General features: G+C 47.7%; 1 non-coding gene across 1 annotated transcript; it reads left to right on the forward strand.

The window, feature by feature from the left end:
• The first annotated feature begins 6,614 nt into the window (after positions 1 to 6,614).
• Positions 6,615 to 6,686, forward strand: trnaw-cca (transfer RNA tryptophan (anticodon CCA)). The gene has a single exon. It is a non-coding gene; the product is annotated as a tRNA-Trp (tRNA).
• The last annotated feature ends 9,495 nt before the right edge of the window (positions 6,687 to 16,181 follow it).

The raw sequence follows: 16,181 nt of genomic DNA on the forward strand, positions 1-16,181 counted from the left end.
GTGGTACTAAACAAATTGTTGGAGCTGCGGGTTGACAAGTCGCCAGGTCCTGAATTGACTAGTGAGATAGTTGATGCGCTGGTTTTAATATTCCAAAATTCCCTAGATTCGAGAAGGTTCCGTTAGATTGGAAAAGAGTGAATGTAACTCATTTATTCAAAAAGGGAGGGAGACAGAAAGCAGGAAACGACAGGCCAGTTAGCTTAACATTTGTCTTAGGGAAAATGTTTGGAGCTATTACAGAGGATGTTATAGCAGGGCATTTAGAAAAAATTAAGGTAATCAGGCAGAGTCAACATGGTTTTTTGAAAGGGAAATCATGTTTAACCAATTTATTGGAGTTCTTTGAGGGAGTTACATGTGCTGTGGATAAAGGGGAACCAGTGGATGTATTGTATTTCGATTTCCAGAAGGATAAGGTGCCATATCAAAGGTTATTGCAGAAAATAAAAGCTCATGGTGTTGGGGGTAACATATTGGCATGGATAGAAGATTGGCTAGCTGACAGGAAACAGATAGTCAGCATAAATGGGTCATTTTCTGGTTGGCAAGAAGTAATGAGTGGTGTGCCACAGGGATCTGTGCTGGGGCCTCAACTTTTTACAATTTATATAAATGACTTAGATGAAGGGACCGAAGGTATTGTTGCTAAATTTGCTGATCACAAAGATAGGTAGGAAAGTAGGTTGTGAAGAGGACATAAGGGGGCTACAAAGGGATATAGATAGGTTAAGTGATTGGGCAAAGACCTGGCAAATGGAGTATAATGTGGGAAAGTCGGAAATTGTCCACTATGGCAGGAAGACTAAAAAAGCATATTATCTAAATGGTGAGAGATTGCAGAGCTCTGAGATGCAGAGGGATCTGGGTGTCCGAGGGCATGAATTGCAAAAGGTTAGTATGCAGGTCCAGCACGTAATTAGGAAAGCTAATAGAATGTTATCATTTATCACCATGGGAATTGAATACAATAGTAGGGAGGTTATGCTTCAGCTATACAGGACATTGGTGAGACCTCTTCTGCAGTACTGAGTACTGTACTGGTCTCCTTATTTGCGGAAGGATGTAAATGCATTGGAGGTAGTACAGAGAAAGTTTACGAGACTAATACATGGAATGGGTGGGCTGTCTTACGAGGAAAGATTGGACAAGCTAGGCTTGTCTCCGCCAGAGTTTAGAAGAGAAAGAGGCGACATGATTTGTTATTTAATTTATTAATTAACAAATTAGCTATCCTCCAGTCTTCCGGTACCTCACCCGTGGCTAACGATGATACAAAAATCTCTGCCAGCGCGCCAGCAATCTCCTCCCTTGCTTCCCATAGCATCCTAGGATACATCTGATCAGGCCCTGGGGATTTATCCACCTTAATGCGCTTCAAAACCTCCAACACCTCCTCCTTTGTAATGTTGATATGCTGCAGGATATCGCTGTTCCCTCCCTTGAACTCACTAGCTTCCATGACCTTCTCCACGGTAAATACAGACGAGAAATATTCATTTAAGACCTCACCCATTTCGCGTGGCTTCACACATAGATTGCCACACTGATCCTTAAGGGGACCTACTCTCTCCCTAGCTACCCTTTTACTCTTAATACACTTATAGAATCTTTTAGGATTCTCCTTTATCTTATCTGCCAGGGAAATCTCATGGCCCCTTTTCGCCCTCCTAATTTCCTTCTTAAGTATACTCCTATATCCCCTATACTTCTCGAGGGACTCGCTCGATCCCAGCTGCCTATACCTGACGTATGCCTCCTTCTTTGTCCTGACCAGACCCTCAATATCCCTCGTCAACCAAGGTTCCCTAAACTTGCCAGCCTTGCCCTTCCATCTAACAGGAACATGCTGGCCCTGAACTCTTCCTATCTCACTTTTAAAAGCCTCCCACTTGCCAGACGTCCCTTTACCTGTAAACAGCCTCTCCCATTCAACTTTTGAGAGTTCCTGTCTGATGCCATGGAAATTAGCCTTCCCCCAATTTAGGACTTCAACCTGAGGACCAGTCCTATTCTTTTTCATAACTATCTTGAAGCTAATAGAGTTATGGTCACTGGTCCCAAAGTGCTCCCCTACTGCCATATCAACCACCTGCCCATCCTCATTTCCTAAGAGGAGATCGAGTGTAGCCCCTTCTCTAGTCGGGCCATCCACGTACTGCTTCAGAAAACTATCCTGGATTCACTTAACAAATTCTTCCCCATCTGATCCCTTAGCACTAAGGCAGTCCCAGTCAATATTAGGGAAGTTAAAATCACCTACTATTACAACCCTATAATTCCTATACCTATCTGTGATTTCCCTACATATATGCTCCTCCACTTCCCCCTGACTATTGGGGGGCCTATAGTATAATCCCATCAAAGGGATCACCCTTTTATTATTTCTAAGTTCTACCAGTATGGCCTCACTGGACATTCACCCCGGGATATCCTCTCTAAGTACTGCCGTGATGTCCTCCCTAATCAATAGTGCAACTCCCCCTCCTCTCTTACCTCCACCTCTGTCACGCCGGAAGGATCGGTACCGCGGAACATTGAGCTGCCAGTCCTGCCCATCCCTCAACCACATTTCCGTAATAGCTACAATACCACAATCCCATGTACCGATCCATGCTCTGAGTTCATCTGCCTTACCTGTAAGGATACTTGCATTAAAGTAAATGCAGTTTAGCCCACCACACCTTCCACGCTCCCTGTCCTGCCCCTGCCTGGCCTGCCTACTGGACTTGCTTGCTTTAACCTCTCCATTTGCCTCAACTATCTCATCGGAGAGACTACTACTTTGGGACCCACCCCCGCTGCAAGACTAGTTTAAACCCTCCAGTGTATTGCTATAAAATCTCCCTACAAGGATATTGGTCCCCTTCCAGTTCAGATGCAACCCGTCCCTCTTGTACAGGTCACCTCTGCACCAGAAGAGATCCCAATGATCCAAGTACCTGAAGCCCTCCCGCCTTCGCCAGTCTTCAGCAATGCATTCATTTGCCTAATCCTCCTATTCCTACCCGCACTAGCACGTGTCACAGGGAGTAATCCTGAGATTACAACCCTAGAGGTCCTGCTCTTTAACCTTCTGCCTAACTCCCTATATTCACTTTGCAGAACCTCATCTCTCTTCCTGCCTATGTCGTTCGTACCAATATGGACCACGATCTCTGGCTGCACACCCTCCCCTTTCAGAATTTCCGGCAGCTGCTCCGAAACATCCTTGACCCTAGTATTAGGGAGGCAACATACCATCCTGGAGTCTCGTTTGCGGCCACAGAAACGTCTATCTGCACCACTTATGATAGAATCCCCTATCACAATAGCTCTTCCACCCCTTTTCCTCCCCTGCTGTGCAGCAGAGCCCTCCGTGGTGCCACGGACCGCGCTGTTGCTCTTTTCCCCTGGGAGGTCTTCCCCCCAACAGTAACCAAAGCGGTGTATCTGTTTGAGAGGGGGATGGCCACAGGGGACTCCTGCACTACCTGCCTGCTCCTACTATTCCATCTGGTGGTCACCCATCCCTTTTCTGCCTGTGCATCCATTACCTGCGGTGCGACCACCTCACTAAACATGCTATCCATGACGCCCTCAGCTTCGTGGACGCTCCACAGTGAAACCACCCGCAGGTCCAGCTCCATAATGCGAGTAGCCAGTAGCTGCAGCTGGATACACTTCCTGCACACATGGTCATCATGGAGACTGGGAGGGTTCCTGAATCCCCACATAGCGCAGGAGGAGCATATCACGGGGCTGAGCTCTCCTGCCATGACTTACCCTTAGATTAATTAGTTACTCCCTTAATTAAAAAATACTAATGACACTAGGGGCATTGTTCTACCCACTACAATCTAAAGTCCTTCATAAGCTACACTGAATAAAAAAAACACTTTAGTAGTACTCATCTTATCAGCAGAGGTTTTTTTTTCAAGTAAAAAAACTTTGCCCTTTTCTTTAAGATATTTAAATACACTAACAGCAGTGACTCACCAACCAATCACCTTGCAGCTCTCCTCTGACATCACAGTTGGCTTCTTTTTTTTTCAAAACTCCAGCACACTGGAAGATCTCCACTCCACTCCTGGAAGGTAAGAGACTGGGCCTCGATCCTCGGATTGGATTTATAGACTCCGCTCTCAACGTTCTCCTCATATCGGTCCATATAGGTCTGCTCCGCTCCGCTCCTCTCCGCTCCCGGAAGGTAATTCACCAGCTTTTGCAGAAAAGTCGGTCTTAAGCTGTTGCAGTACCTGTTAGAAAGATAGTCTAAGCTATTCTGAAGTCATCTTCCAATGTCATCTACATGGAAGCAGGATTTTAAAGGATAAGATGTAGTTTTTAAAAGTCACTTCAATCTTGCTCAAGAGTCTTTACAAAGAAGCCAAGTAAATCTTGATAAAAAGTCATATACATTTAGAGATCTTTTAAAAGCACTTCAATCTTGTTAATAAAAAGTCAGATGTAAATTTAAGAACTCTGATCAGGCTATGCTAAAAAGTTACATGCAATTAAGAAATAAAATACAACATTTAAAATGTCTGAACTCCCTCTGAAAGTTGACCCCTGCTGCTGCCGGTGTCTTCCTGGAATAGTGGAGCTGTTGTGTCAACAGAAAAGTCTTTCCCGAGCAGCCCTGAGCCTGTTGGTACAGGCTTTAATCCAACCCAGGTAAAAATCAGGGTACATTGTGGGCAATGAGCCCAAATTGCTGAACTACAGGTCCCTGTCACTTTAAAGAGTGGGCTGGTGCGATTATGATCAGAGGCTCCTTCTAAGCACATTTCTCACCACCACAACTTCCAGATGCTGGTGTTAGTGTGTGCATGTACCAGCAGTTGCAGTGCTGTTCAGACCCTCAATAGCAGTGAAAGTCTCAGAATTCACCGCTATTGGGGCTGTAAAATCCAGGCCGATATCTCACAGTCCTGTTAGATTTGCTCTCCCTCTGTACAAAATCAAACTCCACACATTGTCTTTCACTCACTCCTGTTTCCAGCCCTGATGGTGCAGAAATCCCCTCTCAAAGGTACACAATCCAGTTGATTTCTGATCAAATACCTCCTTCCTCATTCAATAGAGGAAACAGAGACATGAACAGGAGTCAGGTGCAAGAAAGTTTCACCAACAGAGCAAAGAAAGGCACCAACAAAAGTCACACCTACTTTCCAAATCATTTCATTGGAATATTCTTTCACTTGTTTTGTCGGATGACTGCAATAAATCTGAAAATGAGCACCACGAGGTTTGTGTTCACTAGTCACTTGTTCTCCTGTGTTTGTCTGTCAGGTTTGTAATTCAATTTGTATTGGATATTGAAGAGAATCTCTTTTCAAGATGATTACACATCGTACTGTGTTTAAAGCAACCAACTTGTAAAATGGAAGATAATGAATGTTTCAATACCTGTGTGACCAGATTCTTCCAATGCTTTTCAACAGCTCGATTGATGATGCTTGTAATCTGTATCCTGTGGAGAATGGGAGAGGAGAATAAAAACATGGTGCATGAACAGGACAGACTGTGTAAAATGGGAGCACAGAAATACTGCCACCTCATTGAAAGTTAATGAGATTTATTCTAAGTCAGACACCTGTCCACAATGAACAAGTGAATACATTAATTGTCCACTTTCAATCTAAATGGGACTGAGGTTCCAACAGAGAAGTTTTCTGGAAAATACCTGCTGCAGTTTTAAAATTGATGAACTGGAACATCTTATACTAGCTTTCAAATAACTGTAGTGATTGTATAGTTCCCATAGTGGAGAGAAGGAGTTGTTTATAAATATAAGCAGAAAGACACATTTGTGGATTGGTGAATGAGCTTTATCTTTCTGAAATGTATTTGTCCATTGGTTGCAGGTCACTGGAAATTCTTTTTTACATTTCAATTGTAGCAGCAGCAGTTAGCAGCAAAATGTCTGATTAATCAGAGTAGTGGGTCTGGGAAACACTTAAACAGCCGAGACCCTGTAAAACAGAACTCCAAGTAATAGTTTAAATAAGGCACTGAACTGACAGAGCGGTAAAGGCCTGCTCAGGTCAGGAAAAAAAACCCGACACGAACCTGACAGAACCACATTGGACCCAAGCCCGACCCGACCCGAGTATCTCCATTTATTCCCGCGCCCGAACCGACCCGAGCCTTACCCGACCACCGGAATGTTCACTTTATCTACCTCCTGATTCCGAATCTACAGGAAGCTGCAGCATGAGCGCAATGACGTCATAGAGATGCTCACTTGCTCACTGAGCAGACTCAGAGTTTCCCTCCTTGATGACCCGGACTCCCAGCTTAGGTTGGCTTTTCAACTTTTGACACTTATTAAACTCAACTTCCCAGCAGAGTTAAATGTAATACTTACTGTGTGTGTCCGACACGGACTCAGCCCGACCTGGACCCAGCCCGACCCGAACCTGGCCCGACCTGACCCGAGCCCGAAAGCCAGACCCGGAAGAGTGACCCAACACGACCCGGACCCGACACAGGTCGTCGGGACCCGTTGGGTTCAGGTCGGGTGGCAGGCCTTTACAGAGCGGAGGTCAGATGAGGATTGAATTAATTTCAATCACTGAATCTAAACAAGAACTAAATCTGCCAGGAATGGAAGACTTTGCTTTATCTGTGAGCTTGTGGCGCAACGGTAGCGCGTCTGACTCCAGATCAGAAGGTTGTGTGTTCAAATCACGTCAGGCTCAGTTATATTTTACAGCAGTTCAAGTTCCTGGATTTTATATCAGAAGAGAGTTCGTTCTCTTGGAATGTTCGTGCATGGTTGAATTTCAAGATCAACTTTAATAGATTAAAGTCCTGATTTCTGGTTCCGTTCCATTTCCATGCTCAGTTCTTATTTCACACTGTTTTATATCAGAACAATGTTTCAGGGATGTGATGTGTCCATTGTTTGTACAATCGCTCTGTCACCCAGTGTGAGAAATAAAACACAAACCGCACAGCGTGCGGCTCAAACCCATACCTGGCTCTGTCTATCGGCCACTTAGTTCAGTTGGTTAGGACGCAGTGTTGATAACAACAAGGCTGTGGATTTGATCCCCATGTGTGCTGTCACATGGTCAGTCATTAATTTGACACATTTTTGTAACACTTAAAATCCAACTTTTAGATGCAAACAAGTTTACATCAAATGTCAAAGGGAATTTATTTTGAATAACATCCATTGTATCTTTGTCACTGGTCTGGAGTAACACAGAATTCTTTCCAATTATCTTCCGTTTGCTGATAAACGTTGAACTCGTGGCCTGTTCTCGTTAATGGTCACGAGCAGCAAAAACAGACAGAGCGAGTCTGACCGCCCAGAGATGTGGAAAAGGCTTCAGTTTGGGACATATGCAGCAAATCAAATGTTCACCCGGCCCCGAAAGATTCAAAAACTGGGGAAAAGGACACAAGGAGATAGAGAATAAGCTAAAGCAGACAATGTAAATATTTCCCATCCTTGATATCTCTCTATTCCAATCCAACCTTCAGAGTTGGGTAAATAATTTCAGTGTAAATTGTGCAGCTCAAGAGTCAAAACCAAAGGGCGATGCAGAATAAAGGAGAACTGCCAAAACCCCAGATTGAACCAGGGATCTTCAGTCCAACACACTCCCAACTGAGCTATTTCAGTCTCATAGGCTTGGGATGATAAGTGGCAAGTAACATTCGCACCACACAAGTGCCAGGCAATGACCATCTCCAACAAGAGAGAATCTAACTATCTCCCCTTGACATTCAATACCATTACAATCACTGAATCCCCCACCATCAACATCATGGAGGTTACCATGGGTAGCCATACAAATAACGTGACTAGAAGAGCAGGTCAGAGGCTTGGAATCCTGAGATGAGTAATTACAGTGCAGCTGTTGGCTCCACCCCAGGGGCTGAATTTGTTCTGTAAACCATGAAGCAGCTTCCTCTCAAATCCCAGGTTTATCAATAAATCCTCTTACAAAAGCCCCAAAGTGTGATATATTCCTCTCACTCATCCATGACTCCTGACTCCCCAAAGCCTGTCCACCATCTGCAATTCACAAGTCAAGAGTGTGATGGAATACTCTCCACTTGCCTGGATGGGTGCAATTCCAACTCAAGAATCTCAACACCGTCCAGGACAAAGCAGCCCACTTGATTGGCACCCCATCTACAAACATTCTCTCCCTCCACCATCGGCACACAGTGGCAGCAGTGTGTACCGTCTACAAGATGCACTGCAGCAATGCACCAAGACTCCTTAGACAGCACCTTCCAAACCCAGCGACCTTTACCACCGAGAAGGGCAAGGGCAGCAAATGCAGGGGATACCACCACCTGCAAGTTCCCCTCCAAGCCACACACCATTCTGACTTGGAACTATATCGCCGTTCCTTCACTGTCGCTGGGTCAAAATCCTGGTACTCCCTTTCTCACAGCACTGTGGGTGTACCTACCCCACATGGACTGCAGCGGTTCAAGAAGGCAGTTCACCACCACCTTCTCATGGGCAGTAAATGCTGGCCTAGCCAGCGATGCCCACATCGCATGAATGAATGAATAAAAAAGTGAAGTATCCCTTGTGTCATTGTTTTGGTAGAAAATATAACCCTGGTGGAATTGCCCCTCCCAATCACACCTCACTTCATAGAACATAGAAAATGGAGAACATTTATGGCACAGAATGAGACCATTTAGCAATCGTGTCTGTGCCAGCTGAAAAAGAGCGATCCAGCCCAATCCCACTTTCCAGGTCTTGGGAATGGGATCTGAACAGATCTCAGAGCTCACATTATGTGAATGTTCTGTTGAAGTGTTGGTGAGCTGATATACCAGGGGAGATTCACACTGTTGGACACAGTGTGAAATACATTCAAGTATTTATAAAACATTACAACATGTGAGTAATATTCCCCATTGATTTCTCAGCACTGATGGATTGTGAAGTGGGAGACAGCCAGAAGTCCCAGTGATCCACACTGACCCTGAGCTGAGAATGAAATGAGAAAAAGTTCAATCTTCAGCAGCGAGATGCTGCAGAGAGGTAAGAGTCCTGAATCAAGGAGAGACTTTCTCATCCTGCTGTTGAATCTCATTTCAAACACTCCTTGAACTCTCTGCCGAGGAATTCAGAGCTGGATAACGCCTGTAAAATCAGCCTAAAAAGGAAATAGAAAACACCCACCGTGGGCTCAAACTCAAAAACTTGAGATTCAGAGTTTCATGCTTTCATCGACTGAGCTCACCAGGCCTGAGACAGTGTCCCCGTCCTGTCTGTTATTGGACGGTGCAGCTGTTGGCTCCACCCCAGGGGCTGAATTTGTTCTGTAAACCATGAACCAGCTTCCTCTCAAATCCCAGGTTTATCAGTAAATCCTCTTACAAAAGCCCCAAAGTGTGATATATTCCTCTCACTCATCCAGAATAAAAGTTACATCTTTTGCTCTTTCTACCTTCCAAACATTGACTTCTATTTTACTCAGCATTTATTTCTCTCTCCTTTTTATGTTGTGCATTTCCTAATAAACATTTCATTTCAATTATTTATGAGGGATGAAATGAACAGAAAAGATTTTCTGCAATGGTCCCGGGGTGTGGGACAGAGTGAGTGGTTCGGATCTGGAATACACTGCCTGAGAGTGTGCTGGAGGCAGATTCAATCGTGGCTTTCAAAAGGGAATTGGATAAACACCTGAATAGAGAAAATTTGCAGGGCGACAATGAAAGGGCAGAGGAGTGGAATTAGCTGATCTGCTCTTGCAAAGAGCTGTCAAGGACATGATGGACTGAATGGTCTCCTTCTGTACTGTAACCATTTGATTCCTTGATTCTAACTCTGTCAAAGTTGTTCTGAACTTGCTCTGCTCCAAGGAGAACAACCCCAGCTTTTCCAGTGTCTGCACATAACTGAAGTTATGAGGAACCATGGGGAACCCACTGTAAACCTTCCTCCAGACAGAAATACAACTGTTCACCACCACACTGTGACCCAGCTGTTCACATGATTTGGATGCGGGGACCAAATGTAGTATTTCCAAGTTTGCAGATGACACAAAACTAGGTGGGAATGTGTGTTGTGAGGAAGTTGCAAAGCGGCTTCAAGGGAATTTGGACAGACTTAGTGAGTGGACAAGAAAGTGGCACATGAAATATAATGTGTAAAAATGTGAGGTTATCCACTTTGGTAGGAGAAACAGATGTGCAGATTATTTGTTAAATGGTAAGAGTGTGAATGTACAAAGGGGCCTGGGTGTCCTTGTCAATAAGTGACTGAAAGCTAACATGCAGGTGCAGCAAGCAATTAGGAAGGCTAATGATATGTTAGCCTCTATCGCAAGAGGATTTGAGTACAGGAGTAGTGAAGCCTTGCTTCAATTGTATATAACCTTGGTTGGTCTGCACTTTGGAATACTGTGTGAAGTTTTGTTCCCCTTACCTTAGGAAGGATATCATTGCCATAGAGGGAGTGCAACGAAGGTTCACCAGACTTGTTCCCGGGATGGCGGGACTGTCAAATGAAGAGAGATTGGGGAAACTGGGCCTGTATTCTCTAGAGTTTTGAAGAATGAGAGGTGATCTCATTGAAACTTACAAAATATTTAAAGGGATAGACAGGTAGATGAAGCTAAGATGTTTCCCCTGGTTGAGGAGTCTAGAACCAGGGGACACAATTTCAACGTAAGGGGAAAGCCACTTAGGACAGAGATGAGGAGAAATTTCTTTACTCAGTGGGTTGTGAATCTTTGGAATTCTCTACCTCAGAGGGCTGTGGAAGCTCAGTCATTGAGTATGTTTAAAGCAGAGATTGACAGATTTCTAAATGCAAATGACATAGGGGATATGGAGATAGTGTGGGAAAAAGGCATTGAAGTGGACGATCAGTCATCATCATATTGAATGGCAGGGTGGGCTCGACGGGCTGAATGGCCGACTCCTGCTCCTATGTTCCTATCAGTCTGCAAACTTCATATGCATGCTGTCATTGTCCCTTTTATTCCATGGGCTTCAGTTTTACTGGCAGTCTAGTATGTGACATCATCAAGAAGGTTTTTAATAAGTTAAATAAGGAGAAATTGTTTCCAGTGGCAAAAAGGTCAGTAACCAGAGGATGTATTTATCAGGTGATTGAGAAAAGAACCAGAGGCGAAATGAGGTATGATTTTTTATACAGTGATGTGTTGTGATCTGGAATGCACTGTCTGATCGGGACTTGAAAGCAGATTCAGTAGTAACTTTGAAAAGCAATTGGGATAAATACTGGAAGGAAAAATGTACAGATTACAGGAGACAGCACTGACACAATGGACCAAATGGTCTCCTTCTTTGGGTATCATTCTATGGTTTTATGAACATAATGTTGGTACAATTCGCTGAGTTGGAAGGGAAGTGAACCCAGATTCCGGGTATTCTAAACACCAGACCCAAACCAAATGAACAAGCCCGTTGTTTAATCTCTGTTTTTCACACCAGCTTCTCCTCGCTCTTTCTGTGTTTCCTGCCTGGTCTGTTCCTCTAACCTTCATTCCTGACACTCTATTGAGAATGGCCAACTCACTGCAACTCTCACTCACACCGTCACTCCACCCCTTCACCCACTTCCAAACCTCTCTGTTCAACAGTACCTCAGATCTGCTCCTCTGCTCCATTAATATAACAGGAAAACATTTTCAAACAGACATTTCCAGACAGTGAACGTTCCAGTAAGACAAGGTAAAGATCAGATTCATTCACTTTAAACACAGAGAGAGCAGCTCTCCCTGTTCAGTCTAAGGAGCAGATCTGGTTTCACTCCCATTAGTCTTAGAGACATGCACCAGAATTTTAAGGGACCGTTGGAGACGGGAATGGAGGCCGGGGAGGAGGAGCGGGGGGGTGTATAAAATAGGAATGGAAGACGTTGGACCGGATTTTTCTGTCGGCGGCTGACATGGAGGGCAGACTTCGCACATCCACACGGCAAGAAGGCATTTAAAGTATTTATGAATCCAATTGTCAGCAATTTTATTCACTGGATCCAATTGAACTAATAGAACACGGGAACCACGGGGCTTCAGAGCCTCGCCTGGTTAAAGGAGGTGACTGGGAGGTGGGAGCTGAGTGTTGTCTTCACTGGGAAGCTATCGGGTGAGGCAGCGTCACTTGGCAGCAAGGGTGGAGGGGGAAAGGGCATCGGGAAACACTGTCAGGAGTGGGGGCCAATGTGCCAGCTCTGCAGAGGGAACAACACCAGGGTGCCATTGGGGCAGTGCCACTTCATTGAGGATGACAAATGAGGTAAATGTGGCTGGGTGTTGTTTACTGTGAAGGCCTTGCACTCAGGGAGGGGCAACCTGTCATGGGCCTCATTAAAGGCTCCCATTGAGGAGGAGGAGGAGGAGTCGAGAGGAAGGGAGGGAGGCGCAGGCACCAGCAGGGGCACCACAGCAGCTTGGGGGCCCACAGGAAGGCCAGCCTCGAACAGGAGGCTGGAGAAGGAGGCAGAGGAACACGTCAGCCGAGGTTCAACTACCTGCAGATGTCTGAGTGACAGTGTCTCCGCAGACTGCACCTCTCCACGGAGGTCGTCACTGATCTCTCTGCCATGATGCAGCTGTGCCCCATGCGACTTGGTGGGCACCTGATGCCAGTGTCACTGAAGGTCACCGTGCCACTGAACTTCTGCACCACCAGATCATTGTGGGGATCCACTGGAGATATGTGTGGAATCTCACAGTCTGTGAGATTCAGTGCATCAAGGAGGTCACCAATGTCCTGTTCAGGAGGGCCGGTGACTATGTGCACATTGATCCAAACAGTCAAGCTGAGAGAGCTATAGGATTTGGGGCCATCGCTGGATTCCACCAGGTGTAGGGTGTCATTGACTGCACCCATGTGACCATCAAGGCTCCTGCAGACCAGCCAGCAGCCTTCAACAGGAAGGGCTTCCACTTGCTCAGTGTGCAATTGGTCTGCGACCACTGCAAATGGATCCCATAGGTGTGTGCACAAATCCCGGGAAGCAGCCACAACGCCTGCATACCAAGGCACTCCCAGGTGCCAGAACCTTTCCGCGGCCCCATCCGCTTTCAGAGATGGATCCTTGGAGACAAGGGCTACCCACTGAGGACGTGACTACTGACGTCTGTGAGGAACCCACGCACGGATGCAGAGGAGAGGTACAACACCTGCTGCGGGTCAACCCGAGCGACCATCAAGGAGGCCATTGGTCTCCTGAAGATGAGATTCAGGTGCCTAGATCGATCCAGTGGAGCCCTTCAGTATGTCCCGGCGAGGGTCTCGCATATCGTGGTGGTTTGCTGTGCACAGCACAATCTGGCATTACAGAGGGGTGAGGTGTTGACTAGTGAGGATATCGTGGAGTGTGATGTCTCCTCTGATGATGAGGATGTGGAGGAGGATGCTGCCCAAGCAGTGCCAGATGAAGAACCTCACGCACAGCAGGAAAGGGGCCATGAGATACACACAAGGGAGACATGAGACACCCTTATACATTCAAGTTTCCTTTGAGCCTTACCACCTTCTGGAACCACAGCAATAAAGTCTTAGCTTTAAGCAGCCCTGTTGTCGCCTCCTTCCTTCTGCACTGCAGAGTCCAGGTACACATCGCACAGTGACAAGGCCGAAGCTTTGTGAACTCAGGGCTTGGTCCCTCACTTCCAGCCCCTTGGGAGGAAGGGTTTAAATGAAGTCCCAAAGGGCATCAACAATAGGAAGGAGACATAGTGAGAGAACATCATTTCTTTCTTCCGTGTGACACCAAACGCAACCCTATCCATCTGGAATGCACATTCACCATGAACCCTAAGTGAATCTAGGTGCTCTTCTGAAATCTTTTCCAGGTGCTCCTACGTGGTGCTCCCCCTGCTCTGTCAGCTGAGATGGAGACAGGCTGCTGACCTTGCTTGGGATGACATTGGTGGCCGTCCTCTTGCTGCCTGAGGCCTGGAGGGCCCCGGCACACTGAGGGCCTCCTGCACAGGTACAGAGACCCCCCTCTGTCATCGAGGGTGATGGAGGCAGGCACTGGCATCACTGGTGTCACTGGCAGAGGGGCTTTAGAGCTACTGTCCACACCAGGAGCACCCAGAGAGGAGACCCCAGATGTAGCAGCCAGCTGCTCCTCCCCAGTTATAAGACACACTTGTACCTCCCTGCTGACCTGAGAGGGACGTGGACCTGGTGGAGAGTTCAGGTGCCTCGTCCCCCCTCTCGCCTTGTCACCACTGGATGGAGCTCATGGACAAAGTGATGGAGTGCAGGTCTGCGCACATCTCCGGCAGCCACTGATTGGTCGGCTGGATCTGGCTCTCCATCAGAGTCACCAATCTCTCAAGGAAGGAAGCCAGACACACCCCCATCGGAGACAGTACAGCATGCAAGGCCTGGATGGACTCCTCCATCATCCGAGCTTGGGTACACATAACCTCCGGCAACTCTGCCAGATGTTGCCTGACCTCTTGCTGCAGCTGCAGCATTTCCCGTGTTGCTGGTGACACCAGAGGCACGTCATCAGCCTGGGACTCAGCATGGGCCTGGCCTCCCACAGACTCCCAACTGCCAGTGGCCTCGGCTGTCACAGCCTCCGTCAGCTGCCCGGGCCTGTCTGTGACGTGCTCACCAGCTTGTGTGACCAAATCTAACAGCGAGTGGATTCCCACCGAGTGAGGGTTTCTGTGCTGGTGGAGGGTGCAGGGGAATGATGTGACGGTGCACCCTCTGAGGCTCCCACCTCCTCCTCAGAGGTGTCCGGCTGTCCCCCAGTCTCTCCAGCTCTTCATGCTTGTCGTTCATCCTAGCCTGCATGAAAAAACAGTGACATTGAAGGGTTAGGGTCTGCCCATCGCGACATTCCAACCACCCCTACTGTGCAGCTCCATTGATGCAGTGGTGAACAGATGTGCAGTGTGGTTCCTTTGCAGCGGATGCTCCCTTGTGCCCCAGGAGATGTTCAGTCACTCTCTTGGGTAGGTGACCCTGTCTCTCCATCAGCTATGGAGCAGCTGCCTTGCTGCCCGGCCTGTTCCATGGCCTCCTCCTCCATCGGGATGAGGACACGGAGATAAGGCACTCCACCGCCAGTCTTGACACGCTCTTTCCGATTGTGGGCTGTCTTCTCCTGCAGCCACTATGATGAACAAAGTTAGTCTCCCAGCGGGGACAAGCCCAACATCTCTGATGGTGATAGTCCAGCAGTCCATGATGGGGACACACGTATTCCTCCTGCATGTGGCCCCCTCTCGAGGGACTGTGTGAGTTTATACAATGACTGACGTGCACCTCTCACCGAGATGCAGCCAAGCCTCAGGCAGCATGTCCTGCTGCCCTTCCCCAATACACATGACTTAGTGGTCACTCCCTTTCCACCAAACACTCCCTCTCACTCTGCCACATGCAATGTCCAAAGGGTCCAAAGTGTTTGGAGTTCTCACCTGAGCAGCCTGGATCAGGTCATTGACCCACTTCCTGCACTGGATCCATGTCCTGGGGGTGACCCCACAGCTGCTGACTTCACCTACTATCTCCAGCCAGCTTTACTTGGTCAGGTGGGCAGGTCTTCACCTCCCATCCCTGGGAAAGAGGATCTTCCACCTATCTCTTGCCACCTGGAGGCGAACCTGCAGGAAGGCATCGCTAAACTGTGGGACCATGGTCACTGCAGGCTCGCATTCAGCTCCTTACCTATCAGGCAGCAGAGGCAGCAGAACGGGTCCTGGGGCAGCAGATGCAGCAGAACAGGTCCTGGGGCAGCAGAGGCAGCAGAATAGGTCTTGGGGCATCAGAGGCAGCAGAACGGATCCTGGGGCAGCAGAATGGGTCCTGGGGCAGCAGAACGGATCCTGGGGCAGCAGAGACAGCAGAATGGGTCCTGGGGCAGCAGAGGCAGCACAACGGATCCTGGGGCAGCAGAATGGGTCCTGGGGCAGCAGAGGCAGCAGAACGGGTCCTGGGGCAGCAGAACGGGTCCTGGGGCAGCAGAGGCAGCAGAACAGATCCTGGGGTAGCAGAGGCAGCAGAACGGATCCTGGGGCAGCAGAGGCAGCAGAACGGGTCCTGGGGCAGCAGAGGCAGCAGAACGGATCCTGGGGCAGCAGAGGCAGCAGAATGGGTCCTGGGGCAGCAGAGGCAGCAGAACGGGTCCTGGGGCAGCAGAACGGGTCCTGGGGCAGCAGAGGCAGCAGAACAGATCCTGGGGTAGCAGAGGCAGCAGAACGGATCCT

The sequence above is a fragment of the Heterodontus francisci genome, chromosome 35, assembly GCF_036365525.1.
Source record: "Heterodontus francisci isolate sHetFra1 chromosome 35, sHetFra1.hap1, whole genome shotgun sequence".
Lineage (NCBI taxonomy): Eukaryota > Metazoa > Chordata > Chondrichthyes > Heterodontiformes > Heterodontidae > Heterodontus > Heterodontus francisci.